The sequence below is a fragment of the Papilio polytes genome, unplaced genomic scaffold (genome assembly GCF_000836215.1).
Source record: "Papilio polytes unplaced genomic scaffold, Ppol_1.0 DF823934.1, whole genome shotgun sequence".
Classification (NCBI taxonomy): Eukaryota; Metazoa; Arthropoda; class Insecta; order Lepidoptera; family Papilionidae; genus Papilio; species Papilio polytes.
Window position 1 is genome coordinate 1,382,986 of NW_013525270.1, and position 18,396 is coordinate 1,401,381.

Genomic DNA, 18,396 nt, shown 5'->3' on the forward strand with positions numbered 1-18,396 from the left:
GTAATTAAAGTCTCTATCGAGTACAAAGGGTTATCTGTTATCGTGATAATCCGACAATTTTGATTGAGTGCAGCAAGCTTATAATCAGTTAGGAAACTCAATTTACAGTTATAATGCTTTGTTCTTATAAACAGGAAATAAAATTAACCTCAATGTTTTAATTATCTTTTTATGGACTTTTCATATCGCTTAAAACTTTCTTTAATTTTGTCAAAATAACAAAATGATATAATTAAAAAAATAAAACAATACAATTTACGCAGTAGAAATCTACTATTTGTAAGCTGCGTAAAACATTTAAATGCTTGTACAAACGCAATATTTTTATCGATAAATTAAGACAGAAACCAGTTTATTAGCCGCGTTACTTGTTTGTTACTGAAAGTTATCAATGAACGACTAACATCCAAATAAAAACGAAACAAAAATAAGAATAAAACGATCACTTAAGGCGAATCGAGACGAAGTGTCTCCTTGCGTTGCAACAGGTCTCATAACGACACGACACGACAAATATTTATGGAAGTACAAATACCACGAGATATTAAAATTGCGATCTCATTCAATGAACTCGAAGACGAGAGTCCTTGAAGAGGCAGACGAAGTAAAAACGTTTATATTTCTACATTCTTTTTTTTGATCAGCCTTTGTCGGTTTATCCGGATGGTTGGACTTTATGCGCAATGATTGTGTAGGTACCAATTTAAGACTATTCCTGTAGACGGTATATTAATTGGTTAAGATATAAAAGATTTTTTTTTTAAATTAGCAACTGATAGTTTTTACTAAATGTTGTATAACAAATGTACATTTTTGCTATTATATTAAGATTTTCATCTTGAATCGATGATTTAAAGTAAAATGAAACTTATATACTTATATGATACTGTATTAAAAAGGTATGCTATTAAGTGCAGAAATACATAAATAAACAATTTACTAGGATACAATATAAATGATTAATGAAATTGGTACTTAAGGAAGGAAACAAGAAGAGTGTATCAACAAGTTTTTAAATGTAAAAATAATTATCCAGTATTCCGTAAACAGATTTTTGTACTGAATAAAAATAATGTTTTGGCTCCAAAAAAGCTGAGAATAAAAGATAAATTAAAACAAAGGTAAGAAAAATTCTATTTATAAATATGTCTACGTAATGAAACCAAAAATAGACCGACCAAATACCTAATACTGGCGGATACGGAGGGATTTCTTCACGTGTTAGCGTCATAAGATGTTTATACGTGTGGAATGGGTTTTGTACTCGAGATTGGTTTTGGTATTTACGTTCGGAAATGGAAGGCAGCGGTCGGCAGTGAAGGTAAGCGGCTTTCCGTGCCAATAAGCCGGTGTAACGAGTGCGTCACACGATCTTACGGCTTTAAAAATACGAGCCGGTATCCGTGGCGGCGTGGGCGGGAATCCCGACTTTCGATCGCATCAAGATTGCCTTAACGATAATATGAGTAGTTTGGTTATTTAATAACAATGATAATTTAACAAGAAACTTATACAATTCTTACAACAAACCTCTCAATTCTTTATTTACAATCGATAAACTCAAGTTTAGTACAAGAAAATAATTTAAAATCACGAAGAGTTCTTGATTAAAGATTATAAAAACTCTTTAGAGATGATCACGACAATGGAAAATATTCTGTTGAAAACAAAATCCACAATCCTAGATTCACTGGAAAATTTATTTGTATGAAATTCATAGCTCATTGTAACAAAAAGCGCGCAATCATTGCGTCGCGCAGCTATCGTCCGGGCTCAGTCCTTTAAAGTCGCTAATCCGCTTATGAAATGTGTGTACGTACGCTTGGACTTTTCTCATCGACAATAACGTTAGCGAGGCAATGGATGCGGCTAAATTGCGTTCCCACCGTCCCCAAGGCTCTGCGATCAATTTTTCCCCTCACAACTCCCGGTACATTGAAATCTTCAACTTCCTGGTATTGTGCCTTATTACCGAGACAAGGCTGGATAGCAAATTATCCGAGAAGAACGGGTTTTGCTGTAAGACGATCCAATAAGAATATGATAAGTGGTGAATTCGAGTTTGTCAATTTTTAAGTAATACCACAGATAATAAAATAATAAAGCTATTCGCCTTAAGTTAGTATAAATGCAATTGTAATTGTTTAATCTTACAATTGCATTTATACTAACTTAAGGCGAATAGCATTATTATATATTATTAATTAAAAATAATATAAGAATGCATTAATTTTATTACCATTTATAATTTTGCTTTCACTGAACCAAGTCATAGAAATCATTTTTACGACTGCCAGTGAAATCTTTTGTAATTACAATTTCACGCTCAAGTTTTCAATCGGTAACTTTGTTTGAAATAAATATACTTTTTTGGAAAAAGTACTGGAAGTTAAGGTGTACTTTTTATTATTATATTATCGTTACACAACGGCATTTACTCAGCGAATAGGCGTGTTGAACTAGTTTATAATCTGTGTAGAAAGCGGCCCGCCGGGCAACGGGAAATAACCTTTTCCGAGCGACCTTTAACCCATATTGCTCTTATGTGACCTGTACATGTGAAAATTGCTACTATTTCTGTGTACATTACACAAACACTATAGGTATTCGAATGTAGGCGTGAGCATCGGTCACGTATTGGTCTGAGTTATAGACTGAGATCAAAATAAATCTAGCCTTATATTGCACCAGCTTTGTACCCATAAAATAGACCTCCCACACACGATACCTATGTTTTACCTACAGGAACCATTATAAACCTTTCATGACTTTTATAACGGGAATATAAAGTTAGGTTTCCACGCCCGAAACTGTAGTGCAAAATTATGTTGCTATCTATTTTTTTCGAAGATAGTGATAAAAAATAGACATGACAATGTGTTTTTTTATGAACATACCTCAAGTGGAAACCACGGCTAAATCAACGCAAATATTACTGCGGGTTTATTTGATTCAATATTTTTCGCTTCATGTGTCACCCCGAGGGTCCAATCAAAACACCTTCGTTACTCCAAATTGAATTTTATCAAAGGGTAATAAAACGTGGATTGTAATGAACGTCCAGATTCAAATGACCTATGGTTTTATTCCCACCGGTATCGTTTCACGGCTATCAAAATTCGACACGCCATAAAAATGTTTGCGGTCACGTTGTCAAAAGTACAGATTTGTTTGTTGTTCGTGCGTGTTACATTGAAATGTTAAATTAAAGATTGCAGAAATATTTACAATTACAAACTGGAAAATAATCAATTCCTAAATAATTGTATAACGTTCCGAGTTTAAAATTGTTTAATCTATCTTTATATGTCATTAATTGAAAAGAAAGTTGTTTTAAACATTAGAACATGCACACACAATAATTATCGCGCTACTGTTTGGTGTCGCTGTGATTCTAATAAGCTTATATGGAAGTTCTGCAATTAAACATTTAAATTATCTGCGAAACAATCGATGTTTAGTCAAAGGCGCCTGCACTTAATTACTTACTTTTTCTATTCAGTGTTTTCACTATAATAAACAGTAATAAAAACATCAAAGAAGTATAATATTTCCGACATAATAAAAAAATACGTAATCGTTTAGTCAATGAGCGTCATAAAAGCGTGAGACAGACTCAGCCGGCGGTCGAGAAATTTTATGAGCATTGGCATAATTTGACGAGCCTTCCTAGGGCTACTAGATATTTTATTGAGTGTTACGTTAATTTAATGGACTGATAATTATCACTATTCAATAATCGATACAAATAATGGCATTACAGATTTATAGCTGTAAACTTATTGATATAACTTTCAATCCTCTAATGTCCGCTACACACATTTAATTTTAACAGAACAATCAAACTGCACAGTTTACACTGAAGGTGTCTAACGGGCTTTATCGAATTGTTTCTTGTTATATTTTCATTGGCATGGCAAAATAAATTATTTATTAAAGAATGGCTATAATGAGAAATGACAAATATTCATAGAAAATTAAATCATCCTAAATAAACAATTCATATCAAGTAATATAGTCAATATGATTTTAAGAAGCATGCTCTATGACGATACGGTTCTTTGCAACATGACGACTGTCAACCTAGTCTTCGAAGTAACACATACCAGCTTTAAGTAAATAAATAAAGATGATGTAACGTTACCGGCGGAACGGTCTTTTAATGTAATCTTTGAACTGCTTCACTTCTTACAAATCGGCTGAGTGAACATCTTCACATTTTTTATATGACACGTTACGCGGAACTTTCTCGAAGCTTATAAATATGCGATCTAGTGTTTAGACGGTTACAAATACTAAAAATGTTTTAAATGAGAAATTACGATGATGAATAGAGGTTATTTGGAAGTATTTCTTATTAAATATATTTAAATCTTACTTCTTACTAATATTATAAATGCGAAAGTTTAGATGGATGGATGGATTTTATATAATATGTTTTATTTTGTTATTTTTTTTAAATCATGTAAAATATATTATATATAAAATAAGAAAATAAAGACATGAGATATTATAAATGCGAAAGTTACGATGGATGGATGTTTGTTAGCGTTTGTAGCCTAAACGGCTGAACGGATCTCCATGAAATTTGGCACAGGTTTAGAGCATAGTCTGGAAGAACACATAGGCTACTTTTTATTCCGGGAATAGTTACGGTTCCCGTGGGATTCATTAATTTAGTTTTTTAATGTTCACTCGATCATTCTGCAACGGTTCAACATATCTTATTGAAATTTGGCACAGATATAAAACAATGTCTGGACTACACATGAGATAAGGTTCATCCCGGAGAAATGTCCGGTTCCCGAGGGATACGTAGTTTTTGTCATTTATATAGTTCGTATGTTTTCTAATACCACGCGGACGAAGTCGCGGGCAACAGCTCGTATATAATATTTTTATACTTATTGAGTTTAATTTCATGTCTAACTACATCTTTTTAATTCCATTCTTTTAATGGTAGAAATGTTTTAATATAATAATAAAGGTATATACACACGTAAATAATACCTTTAACTGAATTCAACGAAGAATCTTGAATACTAAGTTGTTTAAAATGGAACACAATTTGAATTTCCTAATGACCGGTGTGCTCATATCTTGGTGAATTCTCAAACTTGAGAGGAATCTGTTTTATGGCCGCATCGGATACATAGTAGGCGTCCACTACCACTGTCTGTATAATCAAGATACTGGAAAACCGAGAAAGAATGTAGCGAGTAATTGTTAAGCTATGCAAATTACTCGCAAGTCTCGGAAGATTAAAAGCTTCACGTACCTTGCTGCAGAAGATATCGCAAGTTAATTAACGGATAGTGTTCCTTGAACAACGCAAGAAGCTATTTTCTTTTGTTTTATCAACGTTTGAGTTTAAGTGGTGTAGTATGGTGCCCTCATTTTATCTAGGTATAGCTACTATTTTTATGCAAAGAGTAGCTGTCGCCAAAGACTAAGTCTGTGTGGAATTAAAATAAACTTAAGCAATACATGTGTTCTACCAAAATATAATCTATATCTATGCTCGATGTCATCGAGATTAATCTATACCCTTGATAATGATAGTTACTACAAGACTATTTTGTGGCCAGTGATGAATGCTACGTAGTTTTAATTTTAACCTTTGGTGATAAAATAGCATAGCATATATACATTGTATTTAAAAGAAACATTACCTTTAAAATTGTAAAGAAATATCGTAGATATGTTCGTTGTAGGTTCCGAAACAGTTATGTAGTATATGTAGTCGCATTAATGTAATTATTATTGATGAATGATGTACAGCAATAATTTTCATCGTAATTGCAGACGCAATGAGGAAATCGACGGAACTCTCAAGCGAAACATTAAATATTATTATTTAATATTTTCATAAAATACCACAAAGAACCCTGCTTCATCCGTAATGTCTGTTTCAAAAGGTAGCATTAAAAGTTAAAAAAAGAAAACTAGAATTTAAAATATAGTATAGTAATCAATTTGTAAAAAAGTGCAGCAATGTTTATTCAAAAAAAAAAACAAGTAAACTTTTCAGAACAGTCACAAAATTCTATTTTATTAGCTGACAACATTGTTATAAAAGTATCATCCTTAAAACATTTCGCTTGGCAAATCAGATTTTATTTTTATACTTCTCAGAAAGGTTACGTATGCGAACTCCATATTATAACAATTCCCGACATGGACACGCTTTAAATCGTCGTAAAGAACCTCAACCGCCTTCTGTCAGACTAAAATTGGATCCCAAATTACCTAGGGGGATCAAAATAAAAGATTTTATGTCTCACATGTTGGCAGGTAATATTTAAAAGGCGGTCCAGATATCGGTATCTATCTGTCAGCAAAATGCATCTAAACTAACTCCTTTTAGTATTTCTTTGTTATTTTATCTTAATAAAAAACTTTATAATTAAAGCTCTATAGATGAAATATGTTTCTTGTCACGTAATTCGTTTAACTTACACAATTCAATACTATACATTCCTTAACGAAGTCACCAAACTAGTTACTTATTAAAAATCGATTGATTTTTTGCGAGTCGATGCTAATCGGATGTCTCGATCGCTGACGAACGTATTCAATTATCGAAATCGAATCAAAAAGTTATGTGCGCCTGTCAAATAAAATCGACTATTCATGTTCATTCAGCGTATGAACTGCGTTTTCCATGGTGGTCGCCCATTATTCAAATGGCCTTTTGTAAATTGATATGGCGCCATTTTTTATTTGTATTTAATCAATTGTAGGAACCTTGACATTTTATGACTATAGTACAAATTGTAACTTTAATTTACATATTTATAATCTATATTTATTCTTTTATGATAATCTACTGACATTGTAGTCTGGTATATCAATTGATTTTTTGTTTGTTTGTCGGTCGTTTTATCATAGTTTATTTTTTTATATGTAACAGTCTCTTATTAATACGAATGATGACAAACATATTAATTACTAGTTTTTGATCGTGAATCCGTCCGCGTGGAATTTAAAAAGAAAGTGAATATGTGTTCTTCCAGACTGTCCTCCACGTCTATACAACATTTCATCGAGATCCGTTCAATCGTTTAGGCTACAAACTTTAACAATCACCCATCCATCCATCTAAACGTTGGCATTTGTAATAGTACGAAGTAAGATTTAATAATTGAAAGAATAAAACATACATTTCAAAGTATTTCATACTTGATATTAAAAATTTCTACATGTTTATTGCTTTATAGCAAAGAATTACTACATAAGGGAGGAAAATAGGACATGAAAAGCTTAAGGAATTAATTCTCTTTCGCTACAGTAAAAAAAGCTTGTTAAATAACCGCGTATACGTTTTTTGTATAAATCAAGTAACGGATACACGATATGACCGATATATTTTTAACACGAAGGTTGTTTTGCGTGAATACGACTCATTCTAATTGCTCGACTTGACCTAAAAACATTAATATTACGAAATCTTTAGGTTTTACTATTTCAATCTTGTTACTGTTCATTTGGACACTTCTCGCGTGTTTCGTGCCACTTATATCTAAAACATGCTTACGAATTAATTAAATCTAATAGATGTTACACATAAAGTTATTAAGAAGTAATTGTTATTTATTTATCTTTTGATTTACGAACTTTACGAACAATAAGTAAGTATGTAAATCCTACTTCTTACTAATACATTTATAAAAATGGGAAAATTTGGATAGATGGATGGATTTCTATTAGAGATTGTTGTTTAAACTGCTGAACGGATCTGATGAAATTTGGCTTAGATGTAGAAGAAAGTCTGAAAGAACACTTAAGCTACTTAGACACAATAACATATAAAATATGATGCATGCTTATGACAAAAATAATAGAGAACTATTTGCCAATGATAAAACACTTACTATCTAGAAAGATTAATAACCATTTATATACTCCAAAAACCTTAATTACGTATTTATCCAATCATTAATTACGTGGCAATAAGGGCAACGGTAGTACAGTGACATTTAAACTCGACCGTCACAACTATTAGCCCCGTCCATCAGTTAAGGCTACTACGGGCTACTATAGCCGTTCCCATGGCAACCAAGGACCACACACGAACGAACACTGGTCCCGATACATAATTAATTTAACATTTAAGTGGGTGAAGAAGTGATTGTGACGCTTTTATTGCTTAACTTAAGGTCTTTTATAAAGATTTACTTTAGGAAGGATCATACTTTATGTTATTAAGCTAATAAAAATTAACGGAAATGTTTTACGCTTAGAAAAATTATTTAATTTATTTCCCTGAGGAAACAAGAACTAGTATATGTTGCTTTGCGACGTACTCTAGCATTTAGGAGTTAACTTAGAATAATCATAAAAATCTGTTACTTCTTCATTACAAAGTGAATATTTACTTTTTAACACCAGCCAGATTTTTTTACTAACTACTAACGTCCCAAATAGACTCACGGTACGACACGTCAGTCTCGGGACTTACTAATAAACTATTATTAAATGCTTTTACCTGTTTTCACTAAGAACCTGTCACGTCACGTCCGTTTCATACAAGAATGTAAGTTATAACGGTTGACGTTAACCGATCACCATGTATGGAAATTAGCACTTTAGCTTCCATTAATAACATATTTACGAAAAATGTTTTCATCGTCATTTGTTTACATTTCTTTTTTCCCGAATAAATTCGTTTCATTTTTGCTTTTACTAGTAACGTAACAATTTTATTAATTTTTTTTAACATAACAATTTTATTAATTTTTTTTAACATAACAATTTTATTATCATTTTTGTGTTTGATGTCAGCATAAGCAGTGCATCTTGAATATTTTTACTTAACTGATCCATTCATCAATCATCAATGTCTTATAGACCAAGCTATCGATGTCTTATCGCACATAACCTCCAAAATTGTCAATGCTACGTGTCGTCCGGGCGATTGGTGGTTACTGGCTTTTGTTGTGGACCACCCACACGACATAAAGTGCTTGAAATAGATTTTTAAATTTTGTAAATCAAGATAGACCAGTAATACTTTATAAAGACCATTTCTGTGCCCGAAAAAATGTTTTATTGGATTTCAAAAATATTCAATGATAAAATATGTAAGTGAAAACTCAATTTCGTTTTAACATATGCTAGAAATTGAAACTATTGCAAATTATTTGAGTTACTATTTTAGAAGGTAACAATTTAATGTATGGCAGTACAGTTACTATGAACCGGTAAATCACAACGCACACGGTTTGCATTTAAATGAGGGATAATATAAAAGACCTAGACAATAACCGTTTGATAGATACATTAATTGCTAATACGAATACCAACTTTGTAGGTGTTCGTATCAATATCCCATTAATGTAACACTTTTTCAAGATTTGTAGCTTGTAAAAAAATCTAAATCGAGTAGATACTTCCTATTAGTTGAGTAGTAAGTTGTAATTGAGTAGATATTAGCGCGCCCTCTGCTGCATTAAACTACGTAATAATCCATATACTCGTACTTCTTTCATCCCAATCTCCCTTCCAATGGTCTTATAAAAATCCTAAAAGTTAATGTAGGTAATACCAAAATGTACTTCAACCATTGTTCGTTGTATCCCTTTGTCCTGGAACATGATATCGTGGAGGAGTCCATTCTTAGCGCCCACGAGCAACTCGGAACGATATCGACATAACAATTATTATCTGTGGTGCGCGATAAATCGCTTGTCTCGACGCTGACCGTTATTGCCATCGCGACATACCCTATCTGATCCTGTACTCCTGTGACATATTACTTCGAATGTACCCTATTAGGTATATTTCGCTATAAACTCGACTACAAGTCACGAATCTAGAGGGTACCGCTAGCTTTGTTACAGAATACTCGCAATGTTCTCTTGTTTCAAAGACAACGATAAAGGAACATTTAAATATGGTTTATGGATTGAATGTAATGCGAATAAAATACGGAACTTCAATATACTTTTACTTATTTTTATATCTTCCTTTAGGCTAGAGCGACTATAGAGATATTTGTTCAATAAAAAGTTTGATACATGGAAAACTTAATCAAATCAATCGAAATTAACGAAACAATCCCTTTTAAATTTTAATAGAAAATTTTATGGCTATAGCCATACGTAATAGAGGTTTATGGTAAAGAGCGGATAGTATAGTAATATTTGCAAAGGAATTATATTTGCTCATACAAATGTAACTGGATCGTTGTTTTATTCTCACTTCGCTATCAAAATCGGAATCGAATCGAGTGCTCTGAACTTTGAATATATTTGAATTTCAGTGGTGGGCCGCCGGTTCCGAGTTGTAAGTTTAGAGATACATGTGTTATCTAATCTCAACACGAATTTGCGTACAATTCTAATGTCGATATTTAAATTATGTTGTGACTTAGTGTTGTTTACTTAATTGAAAAGCGTGTATTAACTTATTATAAGTTTAATACGGTTGTCTGTATTTCAAGTTATACCGAAACTAATATTACAGATAGAGAAAGAAAAAATTTGATTCTTTCTGATTGAATATAAGAATTATTGTACTAAGAGAAACCTTTCTTTAATTGTATTATAAACGCCATTTTATTGTTATATTTCGTAACCAAAGCTGTTTTAAAATCGCGAACGATCGTTTTCACATCACTTTTTTTAAAACTAATAATTATACAAAACAAGTTTCAGATTTACGATTAAATAACTTGATGACTTAAAAGGATAACTTACGCAATTTAGTAAATAACGTTGAAATAACTCTCTAACAAGTATCATAACTATGTTATTTTTTCAACAAATCGATTAAAAATGTATAATATAGAATAGCATTTTTTAAGTGCGGCGAGCGCACGATGTCTGTCCGCATAACCTGAGTCGTTGCGATAGCACTGGCAATATTTCTAGTTCTCCATTTACGGGCATCTGAATGAGTTAGCCGTCTACGTGTTTCGTATACAGTGGTCACGTATGAGCTGCGCTTGCGTTGTCAATACATAAAACGTCGTCCGTCTGTCCATACTGACTGCAGCTAATTGAACTAAGCATTGACTATCGCGTAAGATTCTGTTAATAAATTAAACGCAATCAATACGGAAATGTGGGTAATTGCTGCGCCGGCGCCGCGATTGAACTATTCGCCCGCGTATGTCATCAATACAGGAACGCTTTGAATTACTCGGACGTTTTAATGCTTGTTACTTCTTGTTTATAGCCCCTTATTAGATCGTACTTATTTATAGCTTCTTTAGAAATTATACACAGTTGCAGGCAATTCGTTATTGTCACTAGGCACTTGCTTTGCTTACGCTTTAGAGTTTTGTATTCAATACTTTAACAAATAAATCCTTACGTTCTGTATGTGAGGTTACAGATATACTAGAATACATTCCGATTAGCTAATAGTTTATGCAATCGTAGATAGTTTTTCACTGTAGTTTTACTTATGCTTATAATGACATTTTCTGCACACGTTTGCTTGATATTGAATTGTTGATGCATGGATTAAATTGTACACTTTAGTGCTATCCTCATATCTAAGGATCGCTGCAAGCTTACCATTAACACTACACCATTATTCAGACATGCCTAAATACCAGTTACTCCATAAGTACTATGATCATCGTCTCACTTTAGTTAATAACCTACGGCCCTATATTTAGGCTTGCAAAACCATAAATAAACTACGAAGGTTACTTCAAAGTCAAACGATTATAACGAGTAACTAAAAAAGTGTTCAAATAATAGCCTAGAACTTTCAAACAACAGTACCTACTTCGGCCAATTTTTTTACTAGCACTATTATTTTTTACTTTGACATTAATATATTTGTATTTAACGTATATTGTGTGTTATTATATTAAAAAACTCAAGCTCAAGTGTACTTCAAGTGTTGCGTTTTTTACCTTGTAAACAACTTATATATTAAATTACAGGATTTTGTAAGGCGTCTAAGTAAAGTTCATAATAAAACCGTTACATAAGACATAGGTAAGCATAATGGCGGACTACAAATGTTACGGGTTAAGAAAGTTCTTGTTGTAACAGGAAGAATGTCTATTGGACGGTGATAAGGTTAGGTCGTGAGCGTAGTCGCGTGTTGCCGGCCGAAGGTTACTTTGACTATATAGAAATGGACTAGATAAAGATCTAGACTAAATAAATTCTGCCAATTATCACAGGTGAAGCAACGATTACGATCACCTGTACGCATACAATGATACTACAGAGCGAGAAACAATTTACAAAACTAGCACTCTAGTAAGTTAAAAATTTATTGTTCGTTTTTATTTGACACAGGGGAAATACACATTTGACAGGTCTTGTCACTTAATAGTCAAAGATAGGTTACGAAATCATTCCAATGCTATCAACAGCGACGAGTAATAAGACTCCAAATTGAAATCGTTACACTGCGAAGTGAATGCACGCTCCACTAAATCAATACGATGTTCGTAATCAACAGGTGATTTAACTTTGTTGTGAAGATTGTTTAAGAATTGTGTTTGTTTTATTTAATACTTGGAATTTGAAATTACTATTGAATATAATGTTTAAATTATTGTTTCAGCGATGCTAAATAACTACATTTTTATAGAATTCAACCTTTAATTGTCGTTACAAGTAAGTTAGTATAGAATATATTTGACCAACAAACAGATAAAATAAATACGCTTACAGTCAATTGTTTGCTTTTAATGAGCTACAATTTTGTATTCCTAGTTTGAGAAATAAAAATATTCGACTGATAGTGCACCAAATTAAATTAATAAAATCTGTTTTTAATGTGAATTAGACATTTTTTATTTGATAAAAAGGGAAATTGAGTTAGTCTTTATTAAGGAATTAGAATGCAGACCCATTTAAATTTTTGGCACGTTCAACAAATGACACACGTGAAAGGAAGCCAGTGTGCCAGTTCCGTAACATGACAATACATTCAGAGTTACTGCATAATATAATGCAAGCGGAATTAGATAATCAAAAAGATTAGTACGTGCACAGGTTTGATAATTTTTAAAAATCGTGTTGAAATTTTTTTGTGTACATTTTAGGGGTGTTTATTAAATTAAATCAATGCTGCTTTAAAAAATAAAAAATCTTTCGATGATATTTTATTTAAAATTCAAACTTTGTAGAAAGGCTGTTATCGATCGGAATTTTATTGCCCAAGGGCGAGTCGAGGCGATACATTTTAAGTGTCGCATCTAACTTTTAGTACGTCGGCATTGCGCCTTCGAATTTATTTGAAGAATAAGAGGTCATTCACACTTAGAATTTTTATGTATGGAATTTTTCTCACTTTGGGTCTCGTAATTAGTATTAAACTGTATTAATTCATGAAGCTTTTAATTATAACAGCTGCTTATACACCTGTATACATTGTGACAAATTTAATTAAAAAATAAAATCGTATTCACCTGCTTTATTCTAAAAGACACTTTGCATATCAGCTTTCGCCCGCGACTTCGTCCTCATGGAATTAAAAAACAAAAGTACCATATGTGTTCTTCCAGATTATCCTCTACATCTATGCCAAATTTAATCGAGATCTGTTTTATCAGTTACAGGTACAGACTCTAACAAACACCTATCCATCTAAACACTATCATTTATAATTTGAATAAGATAGTATGATTTAATGTGTAACTTGACATAACTTCAAATAACTTAGAATTGTGTGTAGTTGTGCAAGAAGTTATAGGTAATTCAATACGTTAAGAACTGGGCAATTTGTACAAAAATATCAAGTTTATAACGATTACACGAGTGAACGTTGAAAACTTATAGTTAGCGTTACATAGATCTGATTTCTCTATCTCAATACCTTTACACCCACAGATACCTTTTTCGTCATATGCGTGGTTCACTTACATATTTTGAATAAGAAACCCAGCTTTTTATATCAACCAGATAATCTTTTATGGGTATTTTACTTTCATTGTCATTGACATGCAGTAATATTTTACCTTATATGCATAGTCGAATTCGCTTTTATCAATATTTTACTATTACTTAAGGACGTAAAGATATAGAGAAAATACAAGTAGGAAGAATGCAGAATGTATGATTGTCAATGTTTGCCTTGAAGAGGCATTTATACATTTATCGGTATTGTGGTAGTCGAGGGCAAATAGTGCCTACATCATGCCTTACATCGTTTAATTTATTTACAAATATGTTTCGTTAGTCTTTTATCTTCAATCCTCTGATTTATTAATATAATAATCATTTCTTGTTCTTCCGATAGTAAGATATTAGATATAGTCATTTAATAAAGCGAGTGGTGTGTTCTATCGCCGCCTACAAAAAAACACTAAACTTCGCAACACGATTAAAAATATAAGCACGCTTTGATGTGACCGACGAAAGTATTGAAGTACTTTTAAAATTTAAAACCAGTTTCAGTTTGCAGCCCACCTTGTGTTAATGTTGTCACAAATCATCCTGACTTTTTAATCGCCGTGACCAATCTGCTACAATTGTCATATGTGTCAGCGCGCCATTTTAATTCGCAAAAAATGTGAGAATATTGTACATTTGAAGTTCTTTTAAACTTTTACAGATGGACTATGGCTTTAGTTCATGAGTTGAAATAGAATAAAATTTAAATTTTCTTTTTTTAATCCGGAAGTTCAAATCCTTTCTCTTCATTAATGTTTTATCGCTAATATATATCTCCAAAAGAGGAAGTACAATTAATACACAAGGCAATTGGATGTTACATGCGATAGCGCTAAAACATTTCGTGGTTATTTTTTTTTTAAAGAATATTTTAGCCTTTTCTGTAACTGGCGTCACAGTATCATACTGATATTTTTTCACACATAAGTGCGGATTCGATCATTAAGTGTATTATATCGTGTATTAAAACTCGCACTACAAGTATTATAATAAGTTTTTTTTTTACTTATTTAAATAACATTGTTGCATTACAACATTCCACGAAATTATTGGAGGTCGATGCCTCTCTCGCGCCTATTAGCTATTTTATGAGTTTCTCAAACAGCAGATATTTGTTTATCAAATTTACGCTTCCGTTCGCATTGCGGGCTGAATACGAAAGCATTTCTCGTTATTTAATAGAAGTACTACAGTTTACATAGGATATTAACAAAAAAAATCTATATAATTTGTACACGTACACGTAAGTTTAGCCGTGTTATAAATTATATAGTATATTGTCTCCCGAAAGTTTTAATAAGTTAAAAAAATAATCGAAGAATATTTTTAAGGTTCTTTATAGAACCACTTTTTTAAAATGTTTATTAGTACACCGGTTTTTTTACAGAATCATTACAATTGAAATTAACGTTAAACGTAAAGTAAATTACCAATTAATTATAACAAACAATTAAATAACTGGCAACTTAATAGAATTCAAGTTGTATATAAACCTATTTATTCACCACTGTGAACTACCATAACTAGAATTGATAGTACATTGTCAATATTTTAATTGCATCTACATTTAATTAACGAGCGAACACATGTTGCGACATACAAGTATGCACTCCAATTCCAAAGCTACTTTATCACCGCTATAAAATATCTCGTTCAAATCATCAGTTAACTTGGAATTAAATGACTCACAGCTAACGATTTTACTTCAAATCGTAGTTCATGAATAATGTAGCCCACATTCTTTTGACCTAGATGTGGCGATATAATTAGCCACCGCTTGACCGCTAGTGGCCACCGTAATCGCCAAAAACAAGGGCATCTGGGCGAACACAATTGGTATATTATTACACTAAAGCACGCGGTATAAGTGCTATAAATTTTGTCGATACCGTTAAAAGTAGTTCGTATAAAGCTTTACATGTTGCGTAATGATTTCTAGCTAAAATTTCTATATTGTTTCGTACTATAAAAAGAACGTAACATTACGAAGAGTATAACCTAAAAATAATCAGGATTTCGTTACCCTTTGCCAATCTACTTGTGTATTACAAGCTTAGTCTTCTACATGAATAAAATGTTAGGTAACTTTACTTAGAAAATGCAATCTTTTTTATTTATCTTTGTTATTATAAAACAAAGAATTTTAAAGACAAAGCAGAATGTAACTGGCTTTTGTCCGTTGCATAACGTTGCTATAAATTAGTGCACGTAGCGGCTGCGCGCATTTCATATGCGCACGAGTTGACGATATAAAAGATTTCAACGCTCAAATCATGCGATGCAAGTTACGTTACAATTGCAAACATGATCATTAGTAATTGAGTTTTATGTTTAACTAGCTTTCGCCCGCAACTTCATCTGCGTGAAATTAAAAACAAAAATAATAGGCTATGTGTTCTTCCTAACTATCGTCCACATCCATACCAAATTTCATCGAGATCCGTTCAGCAGTTTACAAAGTCTAACAAACGTAAATCTATCCATCTATCCATCTGAACTTTCGTATTTATCATATAAATAAGATTTATTGTTTCTGTTTTTGTTTATTTTAATTAAGTAATATTTAACTGTAAGATGTATTTATCAGCCACTATTTATACTGAAACTAACGAATAAATTATAATAATACAAAGTTTATAAGAGTACCAAATATCTGTCAGATTTTAATCGAATCTATTTACTATGTTAGCTAATAAAAGTTGCTACCAAAATCCTTTAACGTTTAAACCGATCTGTATTTTGTGATTAATCAAACCGGCTACATCGAGATTCGAGACACGCATAAAAAGGTGTGCGCTATTGCAAAAGGTACACGTAAATATGCGCTTCGTTTATTAAGGTAGACATGTTTAAAGATTCAACTTGATTTTGAAAGGATCGCTTTTTCCCTTCAGTAATTATAGACTTTACACTATATGTAAATGTAATTTAAAATTGTTCTGGATTTATCTTTCAATAATTTGTTTCTTTATTGCTTTCTATCCAATCAGTAAGGTTATCTTATCATTTTACTATTAAATCATTTGTTAGTAATGAAGTTTAAGACACGAGGCATCACGAACTTAGAAAAAGATAACGCTAATGAATAAATTTTCAAGATATGATAAGAGTCATTAGGACGTTTCAAGAAAGATTAAGCGCTTTTATCAGCTTTTTAAATTCAGTGTCCACAAAGTCTTCTTATTGCGGCATTTAAATAAAAATCTCAAGTAAATTCTTAAAGATGTTCGATAGATATTCCGAATTGAATAAGTAATCGTTTTGTGAAGCGGAAAATTTTTATTTTGAATAGATTTTGTATCGTAGGTGGTATAAATTGATACACGTTGATGCTGTTGTGATAAATGTCGCGTCTAACGAGAGACCAAAAGCCATTGTGGTGATAAGTGAACAGAGATACATCGTTAAGATTACACCGCTGTCCACCACCATCTCCCAAGCGGTACGAGGCACAAGTACGTGACGTCATTGAACCTATTAACGATAAAAGAATCGCCTTTTAAGATGTTAGTATTCGCACCACGGCGTGCCATTACCGAGAAACTGTAGAAGCGGCATTTAACAAGAACCAACTTTTGTGATGATGCGATATGACGTTTTGATGGGATCCGTATAAAAAGTTGTCCATTGTCTCTTCGTTTTATATTTCAAGCTCATGATTATTTAACTCATTACATCAAGGATGTTGGGACAAAATTCAACACTTCTTGCCTTATATACTTAAGTAATGCAGAAACAATAAAACTTTGTGTAATAAAATGTATTTGATAGCTGGTACCTGTGCTAATAATAAGACAAATCATCCATAAGCTTTTGTAACAAAAAACGTGATCCCTTTATTATTATAATCGATGTTAACATCATGATACTTAGATTAAGTTACGGCAGAATACTGAAACGAATGCTTACTTCACTTCATAAGCTCCGCTTACTGTTTGACGAACAGCAATATTTTAATAGAGACTTGATTTTATCCGTGATTTTATTATTTAAGATCGAAAAATCATAGAAATCAATTATAAAAAGAATCGAAAAAGCATAGTCATATTAAAAAGCTTAAAAACGGTTATCTATTATCCAGTCAGTTATGATACCTGCGGAAAAATAGATGTTCTAATTTCGATAACAAGCAATGAAGTAAAACATCAACAGTACATAGATTATCGGATAACATGCATAAGTAAAATTATAAGTAAATATTTATTTAAACTTAGTAAAATCAAATATAACAAAGCCAGGTTAAATGCTAATCAACTCGCGAAATTATACACAATAGAAACATAAAGGGCAATTGTAAGCAAATCGAAGTATGTACTCACTGTTATCACGCAACAATTACGAAAGCTCGTAGTATCAGTTATGTAAAACAGGGCGCGCTCGCGCCTGTGCCAGCACTTTCGCTCCAGACAGATTCCCGCCAAAACCAACCCCGCGCACCCCCTTTCAACAGCGCGCCACACGAACCAAACGTATCTCACAGTCCGCACTCAGTTCCGATGTTCTATTTGTATTGTTTATGTTATGT

General features: G+C 32.3%; 1 long non-coding RNA gene across 1 annotated transcript in view; it reads right to left on the minus strand.

The window, feature by feature from the left end:
* Positions 1 to 18,390, minus strand: part of LOC106101994 — a 53,450-nt gene extending 35,060 nt beyond the window's left edge. The window contains exon 1 of the long non-coding RNA XR_001225544.1: positions 18,191 to 18,390. This is a non-coding gene — a long non-coding RNA (uncharacterized LOC106101994). The remainder of the gene's footprint in view (positions 1 to 18,190) is intronic.
* Positions 18,391 to 18,396: the final 6 nt, after the last annotated feature.